Below are 25,047 nucleotides of genomic sequence, written 5' to 3'. Positions count from 1 at the left end.
GAGTCCTGAGAGAGAGATACAAGACCTCCTTCATTCTATAACCAAGGTACGGAGCTGATTAGACCCTTAGAGAATTCTTGGATAGATTCTTGGCAGAAACTATTTAACTCAAGCTACACCTCACTTACTTCTTCCCTTGTACTAGACTTAGGTAGGCGTATTTTAGATGCACCAGTTGAGTACTTTTAGTCATTATTTATCATTGTATGTATTTTATCTATTTTATGTATCTTATTGCTTAGAAGCCATATAAATGCTTTTACAGTATTATTTCATAATACTCTTTTTACTGTACGCACTTTACTTCGTAGCAAGTATTACGATTGTAGCAATTCACTTCTCTTGCATGAGAAAGAAGACTGCTCAATAAATAACCTTTTTATTGAAAACACCGTCTCTCTATTTCTCTGCATTTCTGGTGAAACTAAGCATGCACGATTGACTGAGTGAAATAGCCATCTATTGTTTCTGCGACTCTGAAAATCTATTGCTTATTCTTGGGGAACAAAGTTGTCATGTTATATGGTTGTCAGAAACAAATCCCTTCTTGTTTATTCGAGAAAGTTTCTAGTGACCTCTGAGCTAGCTGGCTTTCAGAATTAAGTCTAACATATTCAATAGAGACCTAGTCGCCTTCAGTCCTACGTCTAAACTATCGTTTACGTTATTCCAATGCGCAGAGCCTATTGGGAATATAGGAACTACACTACAGTACAACAGTGTCTTAAGGTTGAGAAGGCGAAAAGGGCAATGCAGCAATTGTGTAATAGGATTATTCCATATTTATATATGCGAAACTATAGACATATGTGTCAATATATGTGGAAGAATCTCCTAGTTCAGGATGAGCTACATGGAGGCATCCACAAAGGAGAGGTGAGGTTTATCTGTTCAGTTCGCTCCAAGGGATGTCCTCAATGGGACCCTATTTATCAGTTGAGAGTCAAAAAATCCAATTTTGCTCTCTTTTGCATTTTTGCTCATCTGGGGATGTGCCTCAATTATAGTCCATCTTAAGCTGTCTGGTGTATGTCCCTTCTGTTCGAAGTGTGTGCACATCTTGGTACTGAGCTTGTGACAACGAATATTGCTGCCGTGTTCCATGATGCGCGGTTGAGCCGTCCTGGTAGTCCTATCTATGTATCGTAAATTACAAGGGCATGTGAGGGTGTATACACAGTTGCTGGTGTTGCAGTTGGTGTGGTTTTTCTGCACCCATTTGAACGTGTTGGAAAATGTTATTTCTTTCATAATCTCAGTGAAAGCACATACTGAGCACGATCCACATGGGTAATGTCCTGTCACTGGGGGGAGATCCCACAGGGATATTTGGTCACCGTGGGTAGAAGGTGGTGGTCTGGTATGCACGAGTAGGTCACTTCAAGTGACATGACACTACCCATGTGGATCCTGCACGGTATGCGCTTTCACCGAGATTATCAAAGAAATTAAATTTCTTTGCTCTGCTAGCAGCATTCCTATGAATGGAATCAGCAGGACACTCTAGAGGTTATCGGTGCCCCACCGATCAGAGGGCCGTATGCATTTTTAGCTATCCAATAGGTCGACCAGGAAAAAGCTTGGCCTCATTTCAGGATCTTAGGCATCAGGGTCATTATATTATCATGCCCAGGTGTGTCCCTGAGGGTGACTACTGCATCTTAGCAGTGCCCATACTCTTTCTCTTCTGTCTAGGCATGGCTTTTGCTAAATTCAAAATTAGGTCCGCCGATATTCAACCTTCAAAGGGTAGGCACTGCTTCTCCCTGGCCCTAAGCCGTGCTCATGTGCTGCTGGCACCAGTGTTTTGTGCCAGGTGTGGATGGATGCGCTGACACGCCCGCTCACATCGCCATTTTAACCTAAACTCCTTTTATAGATAATCCTCTTTCTACTATAGCCTGCTTATTACTATAGCCTGCTTATTTATTTAAAATTTTATATAGCGCAAACATGACCCCAGAAGGTATCAGAGTGCTTTACATAGACTGTGGAGCACATGTGAGGAGACAAATGAGGCAAAACAGCAAAATTATCATAACATGTACAGACATGCCCCTCCGAACTAATGGAGGGTATCAGTAGTACATAAATACAAAATAGCATAAGTAAGCATAAGTAAGCATAAGAACATGGGTGTTGAGTACAGCAACATGATCAGGAACGATAAAGGAAGTAAAGAAGCCCATTGGTCCAGGCAGTCCTAACAAAGCCAGATTGACAAGAGAGGGGTCGGAGGCTAAAGGCTCATTCTGAAAAGTATTCATCATAACGCTTTCACTTCTTTTTTGAATCAATCAATCAATCAATCAATCAATCAGAACACTTGTGAAGCGCGCTATTTACCCGTGAGGGTCTCAAGGCGCTGAGGGGAGGGGGTGCCGCTACTGCTCAAAGAGCCATGTATTGAGGAGTCCTCTGAAGGCGAGTAGGACTTGGGTCTGACGTAGGTGGGTAGGGAGGGTGTTCCAGGTCTTGGCGGCGAGGTAGGAGCAGGATCTGCCGCCGGAGGTTGTTCGTTGGATGCGGGGGGACATCGGCGAGGGCGAGGCTGGCGGAGCGGTGCTGGTGGGTTGGGGTGTAGAAGTTGAGTCTACTGTTCAGGTAGGCTGGTCCAGAGTTATGGAGTGCTTTGTGTGCGTGGGTGAGGAGCTTGAAGGTGATCCTATTGTCGACGGGAAGCCAGTGTAGGTCTCTCAGGTAGGGGGTGATGTGGCTGCGCCGGGGGACGTTCAGTCGAGCGGAGGAGTTTTAGATGCGTTGTAGTCATCGTAGGTATTTGGTTGGGATTCCTGCGTAGAGTCCGTTGCCATAGTCCAGTCTGCTGCTGACGAGGGCCTGTGTCACCGTTCTTCTTGTTTCGGTCGGGATCCACTTGTAGATCCTGCTGAGCATGCAGAGGGTATTGTAGCAGGAGGAGGAGACGGCGTTGACCTGTTAAGACATGGAGAGGGAGGAGTCGAGGATGAATCCTAGGTTGCATGCATGGTCGGTGGGTGTCGGTGCTGTTCCCAGTGTGGTCGGCCACCAGAAATCATCCCAGGCTGAGGGGGTGGGTCCGAGGAGGAGTACCTTCGTCTTGTCCGAGTTCAGCTTTAGACGGCTGTTCTTCATCCAGTCGGCGACGGCCGTCATTCCCTCGTGGAGGTTGGTATTGGCAGTGTGCGGGTCCTTGGTGAGGGAGAGGATGAGCTGGGTGTTGTCGGTGTAGGAGATGATGTTGAGGTCGTGTTGGCGGGCCACTTGTACGACGGGGCCATGTAGACGTCGAACACCGTCAGGCTGAGGGATTAGCCCTGGGGGACGCGCAGATGATGTCAGTGGCCTCGAAACGGAAGGGCGGAACGCACTGGGTTCTGCCGGAGAGGAAGGGTGTGGTCCAGTCAAAGGCCTTCTCTTGGATTCCGGCTTCTTGGAGGCGTGTCTTTAGAGTGCGATGGCAGACCGTGTTGAAGGCGGTAGACATGTCCAGGAGAATGAGGGCTGATGTTTCGCCGTTGTCTAGTTGGTGCCTGATGGCGTCTGTGGGGGCGATGAGGGCTGCCTCGGTGCTGTGGTTTCGTCTTAACCCGGACTGGGACAGGTCCAAGGTGTTGTTGTCTTCCAGGTGGCGGGCCAGTCGCGTGTTGACGATTTTCTCGATGACCTTCGCCGGGAACGGGAGCAGGGAGATGGGCCGGAGGTTCTTGAGGTCCGCCTTGGGCTTCTTGAGGAGGGCGTTGATTTTGGCGTGTTTCCAGCTTTCCGGGAATGTTGCTGCTTCGAAGGAGATGTTGATGACCTTCCGTAGTTGGGGTGCAATGGCAGCGTCTGCTTAGTTGAATACGTGGTGTGAGCATGGGTCTGACGGAGATCCTGAGTGGATGGAGTTCATTACCTTGCGTGTCTCGTCGTCGTTGACGTTGGACCAGGAGGTCAGGCGGTTGACGCTGGTGGTGTTCACAGGGGGGGGTGGGGTCTGGCATAGTCGGGCAGTTATGGTGTTGAAGCTGTCATGGATGTCAGCGATCTTGCGGTGGAAGAAGTTGGCTAGTGAGTTGCACAGTTCTTGTGAGGGCGGTATGTTGTTGGCTTTGGCGCTGGGGTTGGAGAGTTCTTTTAGGATGCTGAAGAGCTCTTTGCTGTCGTGTGTGTTGTTATCCAGGCGGTCTTTGAAGGAGGACCTCTTCGCTATTGTGATGAGGTGGTGATGTCTGCGAGTGGCTTCCTTGTGGGCTGCGCGGTTGTCCGAAGTGCGTTCGTGGAGCCATATCTTCTCCTGTTTCCGGCAGGCGCGTTTGGAGTTCTGCAGCTTGTCGGTGAACTAGGTGGCTTTCTTGCTGGCGTGGTTGTTGGACGGTTTCTTGAGTGGGGGGAGAGTGTTGGCGCAGTCGTCGATCCACTGTCTGAGGTTGCGGGCTGCGTCGTCTGGGTTGGTGGGTGGGTTCTTGGCGAGAGTGGTGATCAGCTGGTCTTCGGTGACTTTGTTCCAGCAGCGACGAGGCAGCTGTTGGGTGCGGTGGTGCGTGGTTGGTTTGTTGAGGGTGAAATGTATGCAGCGGTGGTTTGTCCAGTTGAGTTTGGTGGTGTGGTCGAAGGCGCCGTGGGTGCCTGTGGAGAAGATGGGGTCCAGTGTGTGGCCAGCGGCGTGGGTGGGTGCGGTGACGAGTTGTCTGAGGCCGAGGTTGGCGAGGTTGTCAATCAGGGTGGCGGAGTTGGCGTTGTTCTTGTTCTCGAGGTGGAAATTCAGGTCCCCAGGAGGATGTAGTCTGTGGAGGCGAGAGCGTGGGTGCTGGTGAGGTCGGCGATGGAGTCGCTGAATTGTGCTCCGGGTGGTCTGTAAATGAGTGTTCCTCTGAGGGTGGTGGTGGGGTCAGTGTGGATCAGGAAGTGCAGGTGTTCGGCGAAGTTGAGGGTGTTGTCTGCGTGGGTGGCGACCTTGAGGGTGGATTTGTGGACAATGGCTATTCCTCCTCCGGTTCTGTTGGCGCGATCCCTACGGGTGATCTTGTAGCCGTCCGGGATGGCTATGGCGATGTCGGGCGCCGAGTCTCGGTCAGGAAGGCCACATCTCGGGCGGAGGTGTCGAGCAGGTCCCAGAACTCGACGGCGTGTTTGCGTGTGGAGCGGGTGTTGAGGAGTATGCAACGGAGATGTTTGGGTCCGGTCCTTGGAGGTTTAGTGGTTCTGTTGCAGGTGAAGCTGCAGGTGTGGCAGGTGAAAGGTCCGTGAGTCCGTTCGGTGTGGCTTGGAAGCAGGTGTGGTTTCGGCTGGCGTTGAGTGCGTAGAGGGTGCTGGCGTCGTATCGGAGTCTGATGTTGTGGCGTTCGCGGCGTCCAGGGGTACTGGTATTGGGGGCGGTCCGGGCGCGGACAGGCGCAGACAGGCTTGCCCGCTGTGCAACCTCCATACGAGGAGGGAAGGGAGGAAGGAGCAGCTCGGAGGTGGAAGCGGGGTATCGAATGGGGAACAGGGGGGGCGGGCCACAGGGACGCAGCAGCAGGCACGAGGGAGCGGGAAATGGCAGCACTGGACAAGGACGGCAAGGACACTGAAGTATTCAATATGGTTTCTGAAGGTAGGGAGTTCCAGATTCTCGGGGCAATACCAGAGAAGGTCTTATACATTAAAAATGTTTTGGTTTAAGCAGCGGGGTGCTGGAGTTCCTGGAGGATCGAGCACCGCCAGAAAGTTAAAGATTTCGTGTGAGGTACAGAGGGTTGTTGAAATGAAGGACTTTATGGGTCATAGAGGCAATTTAAAGTTGTATCCTGAACTCATAAGGGAGCCAATTTAGGGATTTCAAGTCCGGAGAGATGTGGTTGCTTTTTTTTTGGAACCTGTGATGAGCTTAGATGCATAGTTCAAAGAAGTCCTAAGAAGGGTTAATCTGTAACTTGGTTGACCGCAAAGGGTTGCACTGCCATATTTCAATCTTGAGATGACTAATGCTTGCACAGCGGACTTGACGGTGTCGGGGGAAGGAAGGGTTATATCCACATCTGCCTCCCTCATATTAAAAGTGGTAGAGAAGATGATGTGGCACTTATATCAGCTGATGCATACGGTCATGCCTGTTTTGATGTGCTGGAGTATATTAATTATATATATGACACCCTAAGTGAGGGCTTCTTGCAACACTAGGAAGAGGACCTCATTGCAGGGGCATTTGACTATCTGCACCCACAGACCAAGAGAAGGAATAAAAAGAAGAGAATATAGGTGTGGCAAGGAGCAAAAGCACTGGAATGGGAACCAAGGAGCTGGCAAAGAAAGCACAGGGCAGAGGGCAGCATGAGTGGAATAGCATATCAGTTGCTCAGTTGTGGGATATTACTACAGTTTTTAGGTCTCGCGACCTGTAAATGCGCGCAAGCGCATTGAGCGTAGCGAGAATTCATGTCCTCAAAACGCTCGTGAAACCAAGGGTTTCGTTCGTGGGGTTTTGTTTAAGTTCACGTGAATCACGTGACCAAACAAGCACGCGCACAGCACATCAAAGGGCTTCTCCTCTCCTAATTATTCATGGCCGGCCGCAGGCCGGCCGTACTTTCAGTTTCCCGGACGCTCTGCATTATCAGGTACGTGTTGTTTTTCACTTTGTCTCCGTGCGTCTCCCTCGTGGTTTTCCCCCACCACTCGTGTTGTTCTCTGCCTTGTGAACCCAACCAACCCCCCCCCCTTGCATTTCCCGTGCGGCTTGGAACCTACCTATTGCTTGCCATTCGTTGGCTCTCCTTGTAACTCTAATTTGCCTGTTTCCTAATCATGTCTGAGCTGCAACCTTGTATTTGTCCCTCCCATGGAGCATACCGCCATGCGTTGGTTTCATTGACTTGCATTGCGGTTTCCTGTGCTTGCTTTTCAAGCACTACTTATTTCTGTGTGAAGCCCTGTCCCTCCCATGGAGCATACCGCCATGCGTTGCTTTCATTGACTTGCATTGCGGTTTCCTGTGCTTGCTTTTCAAGCACTACTTATTTCTGTGTGAAGCCCTTCATGAGAGCGCATTCTTTTTGAACTGTTGCCCTTGTGCATTTTGCACCCCGTGCACTCTGTGTTGCTCTCTGTCACCCGAGTGTCCCGCTCCGTTTTGTGCTCACTGTGTCTTCCCTACTCCCTCCGTGTTGCTTCCATCTGCCTCCAGTCCTCTTCCTTGTTGCTTTGGCTCCCTTAGTTGCTTCAGTTCTTGTTGTTTTCATTAGGGCTGCAAGGACTGCTTCTATTTCGTGCTTTTAATTTTGTTTCTTGGGGTCTTTTATTTTAATCGCTATTAATTTTCATACAACTAGGTGGGAAGCGGCCACCCGTCTGCAACAAGGAAAATTTGAGGCATGATTAAAACAAAACAGTACCCATTGGCCGAGGCAGCCGCCTGATTCCCGCCAGAATGACATATACGGACCTCAAATGAGCTCCCTCCATCAGATCCTAGGCTGCTCTTGAATATACATCAGTCTGTGGCTCAGCCGGGTCCCCGGCCTGAGCACCCTCCAAGATTTCACTCCCAACATTCTTGCCCAGATCTTCACTTTGTTACATTGCTCTTTTAAAGCACACATATTCACCTCTCTGGTTATTTTGCGCTTGCCACGCAATATGTATTTTCTGTGTTGCCTCATACCCTGTGTATTCCAAAATGACACCTGTCCCCTATACATTATAAAAGCTTCATATAAAAGAAAACTTTCCCTCTTAATGGTGTGCTTCCTCGTGAGTGCATGTGCATTAGTGCAGACTTCAGTGCACGCAGAGCAGACAGCATATTAATGCAGAACCATTTTTGCAATTAAGTATCTTATACATTTGTTCATCGCTTCGTTCCGGCTGCACAATGAGTGTTCTTATTGGTGCATATAGTGAATGATGTTCAATCTAATCCACAGTAATAAAGCACAAACCGTTAATTCCAATTTATGTGGATTATCTGCTCACTTTATTTGATCATATTTCAGAGATTTGAGTATTTTAGTGCTATTGAACTCTGTGCAATTCCCTCGTCGAATATGGCCTGTTGAAGACCCAAACTGTGCAACATGGAATACTTGGGAGCATAAGTACAGGCCTTAACAAGGTTCAAGGTTTTATTGGCGATTTTGATCTTACAATGAGATTTACAATATAAATCAATTAGTACAGCTTTAAAAAAAAACAAAGTAAACATTTTACAACACATTAATTGACTGGGCAAATTATCATCTCCATTGCAGCTTTAGCTGCTGTTGTACCATATTTATTTTTTTTGTTTTAAAAATCTGTTTTCAAACTTTTAAAACTAGACATATGAATAACACACATTAAATCGTCTGAACTTCATTGTAACAGAAGGTGCATATTCTTTCCTTCCAAACTTTCTGCAATGCATCAGTCACCGTTGTTAACGGCAAACATTTTACCTACAAAGCATTATACACCTTCGCACCCTTTGTTCCAGGTTTCAATTCAAATACATTTGATATTTTTGTTTTCATTTTAAAAACATAAAGGGCTTTGTCATTTACAAAACCAATAGCTCCAACTTTCCTACTGCGAGACCTATTGGCAACGCCAGTGCTTGTTATTGGATTGTTTTTGTTACAGGTTTTTCATGATTTATTTCCAGCATGCCATTGTGGGGCAGATAACAGGCAACATATGCAGAATGTTGATCAACAACATTATTAAGGAAATGTTAACATTTGGATCTCTGACATCGTGGCTGGCCAGGTTGTGGAGCATGCCTTTCAGGCTTTCCAGGACCGGTCTGTGTCTTTCTTGATATCCTGTTCAAAGTGTGTCACTAACGAAGGCTGTTTGGTGGCTATTGCAGGTTGTGACATTGTTATTCATGACAGGTCTTCAGCAATATGGGCTAAGGAAGTTTATATAACATTTGTATCCAAGTTTCCAGAGGTGTATCTGAATGTAATTCATGTCCTTGGGGATAAGTAGGCACTCCTGTACCATGGGTTTAATTTAGTTACTTATGTTAAGACATACACTCTTAATCACCACCCTGTCCCTTTTTCCAACTCATGTATTTTGTGTCCTTATGATCAGATTCGGGAATTGTCCTCAATCTCGTGCTAGATCTTATGAAGGGATTCCAATCTATCAGTGGAACTACAAAGGACTCATGGCTCGAAAGCTTAAAGCTTGCATTGGAGTCTGCCATGGAAGCCAGTTGGAACTAATTTCCGTTAGTATCGGACTTTTAGGAATTCATCCCAGGCTGGTCTAGTCATATTCTTTGTCTTACAGTGTCAGCAGGAAGAAGGAGTAGAACTAGGAGGTACTTGTCAGGAGACTAAAAAATAAGGTCACAAGGGAGAGGCTTCCCCACTTAACTATCATTCAATCTGTGGGGAATAACAGATCCATGGAATAAGACAGTAGGAAAGGGCTAGGTGTTTCCTCCACATTTCAGAATGACCCTCTGCCTCCTACTGTCCACACCCCAGAGAGGACACGGTCCACTACAAGGACCTCATGAATACTTCGGAGAAGCCCTGTATTTCACATTACTAGCTGGGTGCTTCACCAACCTCCATCCTATGTAGCATTGTAGGTCAGGAAATCAAAGTGTATAAATGTACCCAGAGATCACTCACTCCACACAAATTTGATTGAAAAGGTATCAGTTACACACATGTGCAATCCATGTCTCACACAGACAGATTGAAAAACTAAGTTGTAGAGGACTGAGTGGCCAATTTAAACCATAGTAGAAGCCAAAAGGCAGATTTTCCTGACAGTTGACAGGAACAAGGCCTAACCTGCCACCATAATTTGTTCCTGCCACTACTATCAATCTTTCACATCCTGGTGAGCTGAAGGTAACCAGTCTCAAAAACTAGAGAGTACTGCTGTGAGTCTCATTCCGTGTCACAGTGTGGCTGCAGTGCACAAGCAGGATTGTCCTGTGCACAAAGATCAAGAAATAAAAAACGAATAGAATCTCACTATGGGGAACTCAAGTCCAAAATGCATACTCTCCAGGGCCATGCAGTGGACCTTTCAATCCCTTTTCAAAAAGTCAACAATTCAAATATAAGCGCAAAATACACAATGGGTTTTCATTAGTACATATATCCAAATTCATTGTATATTGTGGAAAATGTACTGTGGAGGACAGTGCCAAAATGGAGGTAGTCAATAAACCATTTAAATGTGGTTTATCTCTTAAATAAATAATTCAATCATTGCATCAGACATTTTTTCTTAGGGTATCAAATAGTGATAATTCAGAGCCCAGTAAAACTTAAATCTCTTGCATTAGACAAGATTTGTTTCATCTACAATCAAGATGAAATATTAAGGATACTGTTCAATTTGATATCTAGGGGTTATAGGGGGGGAAAAAGAAAATCTGATTCCAAAAATGCATCAGTTGTTGCGCAAGAACATAGCCCAAAATAATCTCCATTGGCTTTTACAACTCCTCCAGAATCCTCTCTTTTAAGAGGCGCAGACCAGTTAATTGAAGAAGGAACTTAAAGTTCATAGGAACAACCCCTAGACACGTCCTCTGTCAGCAACTGCCAGCTCTCCTCTGCCTGGCATCCCCCAGAAGTCTTACACATTCTGGTTGCCAAGGCAGGAATGCAGAGGGGGCGGAGCTAGCTCGCGACCAAGATGGCCGCTTGAGCCGGGAGCTCCCTAGCCTCACCGCACAATCCTACAAATATCCTTGGTGTCGTGCACAACTCAACTGCCCTGCTCCTGTGATCTGCTCTGCTGAGCCATCGCGAAGCCTAATCCCCCCACAAAACAGCGGATTGCCTACCTACCTGCGGCTGGCGGTGGGTGCCAAGGCGGCGAGGGCCTCGGAGCTGCAGAGGCCTTGTGGACATCAGGGGCTGCGTCGGAGAGGAGAGCGAGGCGCAGCGACACTTCGGGACCTGGCCTGAGATCGGTAGTGTGAGGCGGGGCAATCGCCCCTGCGGCTGCTGCTGAGAGGGCGCATTGCTGCAGAGACAGAGCCGGAGGCGGCCATTAGGAGAGACGGACCCCGGGAGGTGGGCGCGGGGCCTATGAGAGGCCCAGAGGGGCGGGTTTGGGCAGGGCCGGCCTTAGGCATGTGCAAGCTGTGCACCTGCACAGGGCCACCAAATCCCAGGGGCCACCACATCAATATATACCCTTAATATAACAATCCTCTGAGGATGGATACATATTTGTGTGGGGGCCCCTGGAAGGGATTTGGTGGCCTCTGGCTCTATACAACTTCCAAACACCATGACCCCCCCTCTTCACAGGCCTCCGCGCTCCGCCCCATCCGGACCCCCTCTTCCGGGGCCCCCTACCTACGCTCCCTGCCCAGGGCCACCATGAACCTAGAGCCGCCTCTGGTTTGGGCACCAGCCGCAGCCTGCTTGGATAGCGCGGCCCGCCTGCTGCGGAGACGGCCTAGCGGAGCCTCCGGAGGTTACGGGTGGCTGCCCGGGGCTCACAGCATATATGCCTAGCGGGGGGTAGCCCGGCCCCCACCACCTCCTCCCGAAGGTGCCTACGGGCGGGCTTGGGCACCAGCCGCGGCCTGCTTGGATAGCGAGCCCCGCCTGCTGCCGGTACGGCTATTACTGCTGGCTGTTTGGTGTGTCTCTGTACCGGTGGGAAACGCCACGCAGCGCGACTGCACAGGGGTGCGGGGAGCAGAAGGACGGAGCCTGCAAGTGCCTGGATGCGAGATGAGACACTTCCCATCTGGGGGATAGCGTACAGCACAGTCTGTCCCTCAAACTGACAATCTTGCGGCGGTCCTGGGAAAAGAACTTCACGGACTGCGCTGAGCCTCCGGGCGGGGGCCCCGGTGGCGACTACCCAGGGGTGAGGACTGTTGTGAGACATTGGGAATAATTCCTTCTGCGGGCTGGCTGCTCCCTGCTCCTACTGAATGTTTCGGAGCGTGTAGCCACCACTTGACTGTGGGGTAGCACCCTTTTAGAACACAGTTTGGGCTACCTCCAGTCTGAGGACTCTAAGACAACAGTTATAAATTGAGAACGCCACTGCACATTCAGGCTATACTGTTGTGAATACTGGAATTCCTGAGGGGTTGATCCGAGAGTGGCGGCTAGAGGAGCTGGATTTATCTACCCAGGGGTGCTTCTTCTGCGGATGACCTCCCTCCCCCCTGCCCTGACGGGTCACGTATCTGGTCTGGAGGTTGGATTGCACTACCACTATGGGGCGCGTGGACAGGAACCAATCAAAACTAGCGTTTGACCCGAAAAGGCCAAAATCCATTGATACTCCCAAGGAGGATGGGGCCAGTGGGCAGGATCAGACTGGGGAGAATCAACAGTAAGACATCCGCGGGCACTTGATTGCCATGAAGAAGAGTCTGCAGGGAGGCATTGCCTCCTTGGGAACTAAGATGGACGCGCTCACCTATCGGATCGACCGCATGGCAGAGCGGTTAGATAAACAGGCAGAACGCATGGATATGTCTGAAAGGAGGTTGACTGAGGTCGAGGAGGCCCATACCACTCTGGACTCAGAGCACAAGCGGTTGGGCAGGGTACCTCAGGTCATCCAGGAGAAGACGGAGGACTAGGAGGCACGGTCTCGGAGATGCAATCTCCGTATTACTGGCCTTCCAGAGACTACCCAAACGTGAAATATGGAGCTCTTCATTGAACGCCTCTTGAAGACCTTATTGAGAGATACTGCCTTCTCGGGGATGTTCGTGGTGGAGAGGGCTCACCGATCCCTGGGCCCGAGGCCTAAGCCGGGTGCGCCGCCACGAACTATAATCGCAAAATTGCTAAACTACAGGGACCGGGATACAGTGCTCAGACTTGCCAGGAGAAACAACCGCTTCAATATGAGGAATCGACGATCTCCCTGTTCCCGGACTTTACAGCTAGGTTTCAGGAGGCGAGACGCCAGTTCATACCAATGAAATGGCTATTGCGACATATGGGGGCTGACTATGCAAAGCTGTACCCTGAGAAACTACTCGTCAACCAACCGTCTTTCTCCGGAAAAGGAGCTACTGGATGAAGCAGCAGGCGGCGCTCTGTATGAGCAGGACTAGATTGGCTGCCGGCCCACTAACGGCGAAGGACTGAGTGCGGAGTTGGTTGTATTGAGCGCTATTGCATTGCCACCGGAGGATGGGTGGCCTCACCTCTGGGGCCTATTAACATTTTCCTTCGTGACTTGATGGATCCATTATGAGTGAGGTCTTGGATGGGGTTGATATGAGGGATGGGAAAAGGAATATCTTAGTTTGCCCAGCGGACATATTTGTTATTACCATGTTTGGATAGGATGTTCCACGCATTAGATAATGGCGGACTACTGCGACCGCTTTTGGGGTCCGTGAGAATGGGGGGTGGTCCTGGGAGCGGGGTGATGGATCCTACAGGTGATGGCTATTGGGAATTGCTTGGGTGATCCCGGTTATTGCGATACTTAAGTGCTGCAGCGCAGCACACCTTTCCTCTGCTTGGTGAGACAGGGAGGAAGGTATTTATAGACAAGAGGAGAGTTTTTGATAACTAAGAGCTACCTCCACCCTCGCGTGAATCACACTGGTGAAATGGTATTTGTTTTTGTGGGTTGCAGGGGGGAGGAAGGGTGGTTATTGTTGGGGAGGGGAGGTTTTCGTGGCCAAGTTGAGGTTGGGCAGGCGTGGGAGGGTTCGGAGAGTAAAGTTGTTGTTGGGCAGATGTGGGAGGCTCAGGAGGGTTGGGGGAAGCGACTTCGTGTCACAGTGGGGGGATTGTTTCTTTGATGATTCTTGATGTTTCCTCAGGCATTAGGGCACTAATTAGGCACTGCGTACACCAGACACCTATACTTGCGCTACCACACCATGACTCAGACACTTCCTGCTGACCCCTCGGCGGTCCCACCTAGGCAGCCACTAGACTCGTTGGTTCTGTTAACATGGAATGTACCGGGTCTCAATGACCACCGCAAGGCACGGAAGGTCCAGCACTCCTCACCAGGCATCATGTAGACATTTGCTCTTCTGCAAGAGACCCATCTACGTCCGTACAGCCCAATTTTACGCGCTAGGGGTCACCTGGGTAATGTTCACCGTGGCAGGATTTACCTCACATGATAGAGGGGTCTTGACGTGGGTGAACCCGAAAGCCTCATTGACAATGACACCTCTGGAGACGGACAGGGAGGGGCGCTTCACTATTTCCAAATATTGTGGTAAAGGACTGGAGATTTGTATATTGAACATTTATGGCCCTAACTTTGATCACCCTGCCTTCTACACATTACTGGCGGACAAAGCTTAGCTACATGCCCAGGGTTCTCTGCTTTTGGGGGGGGGGGGGGGGGGGGGATTTCAATTTGACTAGACGCCCAGAGATTGATAGGTCAGACGGACCGGACAGACGCCCTACGGCGTCGCTAAAGTGCTGAGTCGTCGATGGTGAGGCTGGACCTCGGCGATGTATGGGGACATAGACTCCCTGCTCAGGGAGGATATACACAGTGAAGTAGTGTGGCTCACTGGTTAGAGGCGGCAGACCCGAGAGCAGAGGACGGCCCGGGACCAGGGTTCGATTCCCGGCGCGGCAGGTTTCTGGACCAGGGTCAGCGGACTCGATAATTCTCTCGCCTCGGTGCCCACTCTGATCAGCGATCACACTCGGCAACTCTGGGCATTAGCTTGCCTCATCTTCACTAACGGCCCCACCAGACAGCCGGGGATGCCTGGTCTCACCCTGGAGATCCCCATTAAGGGACCATCTCTCAGGGAAGCCAGGAAGGGTTTCGCAGCGGTCGAAGCGCCTTGGGACCCTACGGGTAAGTAGTGCGCTATATAAATGCCAATACATTTACATTTACACACACATTATTCCGCCCCACACGATATCCATACTAGGATCGACTATTGGCTGACCTCTACTCATTTGCTCCAACATGTTTGTGCATGTGTGATATTGCCCCGCACATACTCTTATCACTCACCGCTCCTACTGACTATAGATTCGCCCAAGAAGCGTATACCCCCGTTTATGTGGCGCATTCCCTCTTATTCTTTGCTCGACTACGCATTTTGGGATGAACTAGCCACATCCATAGAGTTGTTTTTCGAAACAAACTTGGGTTCGGTCGATTCATATCAGACAGTATGGGAAGCCTTTAAGGCATATATTAGAGGAATCTCCATCTCTAAACATGCAGGGGTACTTAAATCGATAAGTGATCGATTAAAGAGGCTGGAGACAAAGCTAACGGAATTGGAGGCCCGGAGATTGACTGAACGAAGTGAACTGCTAATACAGGAGCTGGCCCAGACGTTGCGCGAATTCCATGAGGAGGGGGATGCTGAAATTAAACATATTGGGAAATATGCCACGGCTAGAACTTATGGGGAGGGGGAACAACCGGGAACGGTTCTGACTGAGTTGGTTTGCTAACGATGGAACAGAACGGTAGTTCCAGATATGAGAGCTGAGCTGACAAATCTGCCGCTCTCCGAAGCTCAGGTGGCTAAGAGGTTCCGGGAGTACTATGCTGCTCTGTATGCCTCCCGAGGTCCTGCCCCGGAGGAACGCATCCTAGATTATCTGACCCATATAGAGCTACCGTAGCTAACGGACCTGCACCGGGAATTCTTGGCTAGGCCGATTGAACAAGAGGAAATTGCCTTGGCCCTGTCGGGTATGAGGGCTGGCAGCGCCCCGGGTAGTGACGGCTTGACTGTTGCCTTCTATAAGGCCTTTTCTGACCTGTGGATCCCAGTTGCTTATGTTATTTGAGGATATTTGTTCCTCCGGAGCGATGCCACCTACCATGCACGAGGCTATATTGGTAGCCATTCTCAAACCTGGGAAACCACCAGGGGATTGCGCCTCATACAGGCCTCTATCATTGCTGAATGTGGACGCAAATATACTTGCGAAACTCATAGCCAATCGTCTTAGCCCTTTGGTAACCACACTGGTTGCCCCAGAGCAGGCTGGCTTCGTGCCCAGTCGTAATCTCACCTATAACCTTAGGACGGTGTTCGCAGCCATACAGCACACGCGCCCGGAGAAGTCCCGGCGATGGCTGTATTCCTCGACATGAAAAAGACCTTTGACTCCGTTAAGTCTTTTCTATGGCAAGCCCTAGGCCGAATGGGGGTTGGGACACTTTTCCTCCAACTCCTGGCGACGTTATATTCCGTTCCCACGGCTCGCATCTGGATTGGAACTTGATCACAGACCCGATTTCTATCTGTAGGGGCACGAGACAAAGTTGCCCCCTGTCTCCGATGCTTTATGCGCTGGCGGCAGAGCCACTTGCCTGCGCCTTGGGCGAGTACCATGGACACAGGTGAGTGCGGTTTCCAAACTATCGTCTCATTGCATCCACATATGCGGACGACACTCTCTTGTATGTCAGAGACCCTAAGGTCCACCTCTCACCAGTACTGGGAGAAGTGGTACTGTTCAGCTCGCTTTCAGGAATTAATGTCAATTGTAATAAATCAATTAGGTTCCCACTCACGCGGACCACACCATGTGTCGACCCGGAGTATCCATTACAATAGACCACTGACGCAGTGCGATAACTGGGGATCCAGTTACATACGGATTCTGAAGTAGTGCTGAGAGAGAACTACGGTGTTGCAATCTCCAAACTAGGAGACATCGAGAGGTGGATTGCCCTACCACTGTCCTTGCTGGGGAGAGACTCCCTGATGAAATTAATCGTATTGCCACGGCTCCTCTTTTTATTTACTAATATACCCATGGTACTATCTAAGACATTTTTAAGCAGCTGCAATCACTGTTGATTCAATTAGCTTGGGCGGGTAAGCAGCCTAGGGTGGCCTGGAAAATACTGACTCGTCCGTACGCGGCATGAGGACTAGGCGCCCCTGACATGGAACTCTATTATAGGGCTGCACAGAGCGCACACGCATATCACTGGATACACAGTCCAGCCGTGATCCCACACATCCGCATCAAAACTATAGTTGCCGATCCGGTTCCCCTACCGGCACCTCTGTTTTCTCCCCACGATCACAGAACAGGAATAATGGACTCCCTGAACTCTGTCACCATGCGTGGCATCATATGCTGGACATACAGGCTGGCAGCTTACTATACGCTCCGTGAGCTCCTATCCACTGGTGCTCCTGGTTTGCCCCTTGCAGGGACAAGGGGGCAATAGCAGCGCTGAGATCGCTGGGAGTGCACACTATGGGGGACCTCTTCAATGATGGTACTGTCCGATCCTGGGATCAGATGGCGATAATGGGAGAGCCATTTACACTAATGTCGCAATTTCAGTTTCATAGGGTGCGGCATACACTTAGGGACCTCTTGGGTGAGGACCTGATGGAACCACCAGAGGTTGAGGCATTAACCTACATAATCCAGACTAAGTCCCCCGCCAAATTAGTGTCCAGGCTATACCACATAGCCCTCTCTGAAAGTCAAGCTGACTACGGTAAGCAGCGTCTAGAATGGCAGAGAGATCTAGATGTGGAAATGACTGATGAAAAGTGGCTGTACTGCTGTTCGAGCACCAAACGTATATCACTAAATGGGTGCCAAAGGCTGATCCATTTTAAATTTCTTTACAGGGTGTACTATACCCCTGAAAGACTTCATATATACGGCTTGCGTGAGAATCCACACTGTGAACGGTGCAGAGTGATGGTTGCAGATTTTATACACGTAGCATGGACCTGCCCGGGGATTGCTCACTTCTGGAACCAGGTGTAAACAGAGGTGAATCGGGTCACGGCCCTCTAGCGGACTCCTGATCCACTCCTAGCTATCTTAGGATATTCTAAACCTATCCTCAGATGACTGGTAGCTATGTCCTTCCTCCTGGCCAGGAGATGTGCTGCTCTTTCCTGGATGCGGTGCCCGACACACACCTTAGAGCAATGGACTAGGGAAATGCTCTTATGCAGTACGCAGACAGAATTGTATAGCGAATTGATGCCCCCCCCCACTGTAACAGGCCTAAGAACTTTTGGTCCCTATTCCTGAGCTCGAGACATACACAAGATGCAACTGGTGAGGGGGATGCGGCCATATCTGTAGGGGCAGACCACATAGAGGCTGACACACAATGAATCTGTGGACGTGACTTGGGCCTACCACTATATACCTTTCAGGGTAGACCGTACACTGGGGACATAGAGGCAACACCTGTGGCTGGGTCACACCATCTGTAGTGAAGCAGGTGACACTAGAGAGAAACGATGCTACACATTACAGTAGCTGTTCCATAACTTCTGTGCACAGGTGAACCACTATTCTTTAGAGGGGTTGCTGTACGGGTGTCATTTTATATTGCCTGACTTGGACTTCATATTTTGTTTGTATGTGCCTATACCTTGCCTTGATGACTATTGTTTTCGGAAATTTGTACAATTCTTTGAAATGCCAATAAACAAATTAAAAAATACAATTAAAAAAAGGCAGGAATGCAGAGCATGTTGCTAAGCCACCATATCAAGATATAACATATCTCCCTTAATTAATAATAAATACAACAAAACAGAATTATACAAGTTACAACAATGAAGGAAATATACAAAGTAACAGTGAAGAAATAACAACATTACTATAATGCAGAATGCATATACATTGTTAATCCCATAGCACCTGGAAATCAATGGGTAACATAATCATTATGCCATTTTGGAACTTTCCCAATGCGTTTGTTATCTCTTCCATCATCACTGCTTTTCACCAAATGATCATTACCAGTTTTCCTTTCCCAAGCGTGCAATTCCGTATCGTTGCACATGGGGACACTGAGTATGCCACACTTTGCCATCACTTAGCCAAACACTATTACCAACAACCTTAATTATTTGTTATGGTACTGACCATTTTGAAAGACCTTTCCTTTGAATGCCCACACTATATGTTCTCACCAAATCTCCAGCAACAAATACACGTTTGTTCATTTTCAAATTGTCATTGTGCTGCGCATATATTTCTCCTGGTGTTTTTTGACTCTACACTCTAGACTCTCGTTGCATACCGGTCGCATTTGACACTTGAGCATCCACCCCGGAACAACCCTAGTTCCAGGTTATATGCCTTTGAGAAGTCTGAATGGAGATTCATTGGTAACAGAATGGGGTGTGGTTAGGTAACTCCACATTTCCTTCACTGCTTCTTTGCAATCTCCACCACACCCTTCCGATATTTGGATACATTCTTTCAGAACTCTATTAAATCTATCAACGAGACCGTTTTACCTGGGAGTATATACAGCGGTAGTGTGATGACTGATGCCTATTTTGGACAGATATATTTTTAATTCCTCCGCTATGAACTTGGGTCCATTATCCGTGACTAACATATCAGGACACCCTTACCTGCGAAAAATGTGGTCACATAATTCCATAACATTAGAGGCTTTAATGTCTCCAGTAAATGCTACCTCAGGCCATTTTGAATGGTAGTCAATCAAAACCAAGGCATACTTATTTACAATTCCCTTGGATGAAAATGGGCCGCAGACATCCATAGCCATCTTTTCCCATGGTCTATTTGGAAAATTGGTGGATGAAATAGGTGATTCCTCCACCCTGTGAATTTTATCACTGCACATGCACTCCACACACCCATGTACATGCTCCTCTATGTTCCTGTCCATCCCTGGCCACCAAAATGTTTATCTGGCCTTTCTCTTCATTCTTGACATTCCACTGTGTCCTTCATGAAGTAATTTAAGTAACCTGGGCTGTAAGCTGACCGGCACTACTAATCTACCACTCCTGCACACCACACCATCCACTACAGCAAATTCTGTCCAGACTGTCCAAAACTCTCCAAATTTTTTCCTAAGAACAAAACTGGGGCCCAAAGGATTGGACAGTTCAATCATAACTTCTTCGATGGTGGAATAATTTGTTATGGCATCTTTCCATTCCTCAATGGAAATGGCACCCTCACACGACTCAATCACACTAGCTACCAGACAATCATCATTGGAGTCAACATCGTCATCATTGCATTCTAATGGTAAAAGGGATAGACAATCAGCATTGAAATGCAATTGCCTGGAACATACTGTAGTGAGAAGTCATACCCCTGGAGCCTGTATAACCATTTGGCAATTCTGGAGGTTGCTTTAGCGGCTCCCTTAGTGGTGAATAATTTGATTAGTGGTTTAGGGTCTGACCTTATTTTAAAACTGGTTCCCCAGATATAAGTTTTGAAGTAGTTCACTCCCCACCAGCATGCAAGTGCCTCTTTCTTAATAACTGAATAAGTGGCCTCCGCACCCTTGAGGGTGCGATTTGCAAATGCTACTACACGTTTATGTCCCCCATGTTTTTGCATGAGCACTGCTCCTAAACCGTAGGCACTGGCGTCCACTACAATTATGCTGTGATGTGATGGATTAAAAGGCTTCAACGTAACTGCTTTCACTATTTGATCTTTAATGGAACTGAAGACTTTTTGGCATTCATCTGTCCACTCAAACTGAACACCCTTTTTCATTAATGTTCTGAGAACATGGACTGTGTCAGCAAAATGTTGAGCTAACTTGGAATAAAATTCCGCAAGATCCGGGAACGAGCGCAACTGCTCCTTGTCACACGGGGATGGTGCATTGGTGATGGCATCTAATAACATCTTTTTTGGTTTTACTCCATCCCTAGATAGGGTGCATCCTAAATAATTGACACCAAATTTGCATATTTTGACCCCTACAGTTAGACCTACATTTTGCAACGTATCTAATGTTTGTGTATGTGTTTGTGTAAGTGTAGAATCGTTTCTGCACAATTGGTTCCCCACCCTAGCACATCATCTTAAAAAACTAACACCTTGGGTAATCCTGCCAACAACTTACACATTACTCTTTGGAAAACTGCAGAGGCAGATGCCAAACCAAAAGGCATTCTAATAAAATGGAAGACTCCTTCGGGAGTGATAACAGAGGTAAGGTTCCTTGAAGAGGGATGCAGCTTGATTTGGTGGTAAGCGTTGGATCGGTCAATCAGCGAAAAGTGGGAAGCATCAGTTACAGAAGACACCATTTCATTAATGTAAGGTAATGGATATCGGTCCACTAGGATATTCTGATTAAGGTCCCTAAAATCAATGCACATGCGCATGTTACCGTCAGGTCTGCGTGCTAAAACCACTGGACTAAGCCATTCAGATGACTCAATGGGTTCAATCACTAGTGCATCACATAACCTCTGCAACTCTAATTTTCACTTCTCTCCGAGAGTATACGGAACATTTCTCGCTTTATGTAAACATGGAACGTTATTAGAATTTAACACAATGCGGTGTTCAAAGTTTTCTGAACAACACAATTTTTCTTTAAACAATTTTCGAAACTTGGTGCTCCATTTGCTTTTCCCAATGTCTTTAGTAACTAAAACTTCTTGAAGATGATTAGGGTCCGATGTTATGCCCAACATTTTTTGTTCACACCAACCCAATAATGCTCTCTCTTTTTCCACAACATATACTTCGCTCCTGGTTACTTTACCCTTGTGAGACAACATGCATTTGAAAAACCCTAATAATGGAACTTTTATACCACAATATCCCACAGGTTCAACATCAGGCCCATTTAACTGGTGACATCCTACTTTTTCCCACATGTTTTTGTCTTGTTTTGTTTTTAATATAAGGGGAGCAAGAATCTGCCCGAACCGTTATTTTGGTTCCATTGATACCTAAAGCACATTTGGGTGGGTTGTAGCCTTCTGATCCAATATTAATAACATTGTCACAAATAACTATGACCTCGACCTCCCCATCATTGTCAGAATTATCATCATCAGAATTTTTTTTAATAGCATTCACAGGGCGTTTCCATTTTGGGGTGGGTAATGATCCAGCCTTACACATGCGTGCTAAGTGACCAATCCTTTTACATTTATAACATTTCTCCTTAATTGCAAAGTATTTGTCTGAATCAGCAGTGTGTCTAGTACTGCCACACCTATAACACACTTTGTTGTTTTTGCGGATGGTGGTTTTGGTACTACTATCTTTCTTTTTGGGAGGAACTTTCTCTACAGCACACACTTTAGTAGTGCTGGTCTTTTCTGAGCTTAGTTCTTTAACATACTTGGAAGTGTTCTCAACCCGTCTTGCTACTTGAATGGTTTTTTCAAGGAAGGGTCTTTCATTTCTAATAAGCTTTCTTAAATGTTGGCATTATTAGTTCTATTCATGAATTGGTCTCTTATATAATCTTCTCGTGAAGACCTCTAAACTTGCAAGTGGAAGAAAGGGTTTTCAAAATAGAAATGTATTGCTCAACAGATTCCCCAGGTAATTGGCATTGCGAGAAAAACCTATGCCTTTCTACTACTATACTAACTTTTCTGTAGTTTTCTTCCATTCATCACTGTAAATTACCTCATCAAAGTGTAGACATACATCAACCTCTTCTTTTTTACTTCCCTCTTCACCCTCTTCCTTATTTTTACCATCGCTGGTATTCTCTTTGATAATTATCTGTTTCGTATCAGTACCAATTGGGAGCGTCTTTAATACCTTTCTACCCTCTATTCCTAAATTATGTGTGAGCAATACTACTTTCCGGGAAGGTATATAATCCCTCCGCCAATGGCCTCTGAATAGGTTTTGAACGTCTCTATCCAGTCTTCTCAGGGTAACGTGGGTTCTCCAAGATTTTGTAAAAATGTGGGTGGTGCTTTGATAGATGACATATCCATACTGCTGATTCTCTAGTTACAGAATGTACTTATAAGAGAGAAACAAAAACAGTAGTACTAATGGTCGCTTAAGCTAGCTAATAGGTAACAGGGCGCCCACACAGTGATAGCAATGGTCAATGATGTTCATCGGACATGAACCTTTTTGAATAACCAAGAAAAGAAAATAAGCTAACACAATTAACGTAGTCACCGTTGTCTAATTGTTGCAGTAAATGCCTGAAAGAAACCGATTAATGAAAGAAACAAGCTAAGAAATTAAGTTAGTCTCATAGTCAGCGTAATGCAAACAGCTGTAACAATATTGAGTTGGTTCAGATCAGTTTCCTCTTGTTGTGCTGCTTTAAAATTGGCGATTTCTTTATTGCGTTGAAATACCTTAGTTTGGTTGAGATGATCACCATGCGTTAATTTCTTGCTGATTTCACTCTGCGATGCAGTTCTCTAGTATAGTTGTTATGACTTTTGTACACAGTTTCTTGCCAGCGCCAACCACGTCACAACGCGATGCAATTCTCATACTGCAATCCGAGCTTGTGACGTGTGGCAGTTCCGGTGATTTCTTGTGGAGCACACAATGACGCGCACTAGAAGGCCTAGACGACAACAGTGCGAGCAGTCAACAGCACGAACAGTCAACAGCGCAAGCGTCGCCGGTGAGTTTATTTCAAATAATAACACAGTATGAGTGATCGCTAATGAAAAGAGCTCCCTCTGCAACCCATACGTGCACTGTAGACACAAACGATGACACGGCCCTTGTTGTCCACCAATTCAGCTGGACACGGCAGACAAAGGTAAATCAACCACACACTATTTATAGATAACTACAATCTTTGACTTTTCCATGCAACAGCTTCTAATCATGCACTCTGTCCCCGCTGGCCATGTTCAGACTCACAACGCTGTAGGCTGTCAATTAACCCTATGTACGGCTCAATCCAATCTGGTCCCGAACACTCAGTGGTGCAGTCAACACGCAAACAGCGCTAGATTACGGGCAATGTAGCTCTTACCCTGGCTCACAGAATGGAAGTCAGCGCTGACACGAAGTCAATCCTGGCCAGTCTCTTCGCTAGTCACATGTGCAGGACATCCCAACAAAGCTTCACCACCGACTCAGCATGCAAGTTCGTTGTGTGACTGTTCAATTGAACATCACTCGTCTAGGGGTCGACCATTCTCAGCATCTGCTTAGTCTGCCCTCATGAGAAAATACATCCCATCCTCGTCGCCACTTTTAAGAGGCGTAGACAAGTTAATTGAAGAAGGCACTTTATTCAAGTTCAAGAATAAACCCTAGACACGTTCTCTGTCAGCAACTGCCAGCTCTCCTCTGCCTGGCATCCTCCAAAACTCTAAGACATTCTGGTTGCCAAGGAAGAACCGCAGAACATGTTGTTAAGCCACCATATCAAGATATATGACTCTCCATGGTTACACAAAATACAGTTCAAATTCAATTAGGCTTGGAGAAATGATTTCAGTATTTCTTTCCACATAGTGATTACCCAAATGAATCCGCCATGGAGTTTCCATAAATGAAGCTTGGTTTCTCAAATAGTCTCCTATAAGCAGAAATGCTGGGGAGCATCAACACAATTACATTCAGGGGACCAGACCCTCGTTCCTATCCTTGTAGCACAGTACAGCTTCTTCCTTCTCCGGGCAGGACACAGTAACAGCATTCACTAAACCTCAAAGTGTGTTTCTAAGAGATATTCCAAGTGGATACTGTAGGTCGGGCTGCTCAGACCACATCGGTGTCTTTTGTGGTCGAGCCTCAGCGCTTTGGTTCTGAGGCAAAAGCCTCCACAGGACGAACTGAAGAGGGAAATTCAGGGAGAGAGGCAAACTTGTTTTTACTAGTACGTAATGCTTTTTCTCTTACAGCCCATCAGCTGCAGTAACATGGAGCAACAGTCTGAAGACAACCAGTATGTCAAATCCACCTCGGACCTGAACAGCCCAATGGGTAGCCACTTTCTTGAGCAACTTGCACAATAGGTCCCAAGAAGATAATCATAGCACATCGATCCCTCTACACATACATACATATATACATTGTATACAGGAAATAAAAAATAAACACATTGAGTGGCATTGTGAGCATCGGGAAAAGTGTGCGAGTGTGTTAAAGTAACGCGGGGAGGAAGAGAAAGAAGCAGTGAGAGAGAGCACAGATGCACATGCCTGGAGTGCTGAATACAGTCTGCAGTGGAAGCATACTAATCATCTAATAAGAGCATAGTGAAACTGGAATGACACGGGGGTGAGGGGGAGGACAAACCCAGCCATCAGAAGTAAAACCATTGAATCAAGAGCATAAAACTGAAATAGACAAAGCCCTTCAAATCATGATCAAGGGGCAGATTTGATGGCCACTCTAAATATATGTTCAGTATTGGAAACAACAGGTCGTCTGTCAACACAAT

The 25,047-nt window shown here is 47.5% G+C and overlaps 1 protein-coding gene across 1 annotated transcript in view; it reads right to left on the bottom strand.

Moving 5' to 3' along the window:
• Positions 1-25,047, bottom strand: part of POLR3B (RNA polymerase III subunit B) — a 1,027,565-nt gene that overhangs the window by 731,753 nt on the left and 270,765 nt on the right. The window lies entirely within an intron of this gene.

This window comes from Lissotriton vulgaris, chromosome 1_1 (assembly GCF_964263255.1).
Source record: "Lissotriton vulgaris chromosome 1_1, aLisVul1.2, whole genome shotgun sequence".
In the NCBI taxonomy this organism is placed as follows: domain Eukaryota; kingdom Metazoa; phylum Chordata; class Amphibia; order Caudata; family Salamandridae; genus Lissotriton; species Lissotriton vulgaris.
Note: the sequence above shows the minus strand (reverse complement) of the source record. Positions and strands in the feature narration are given on the sequence as shown.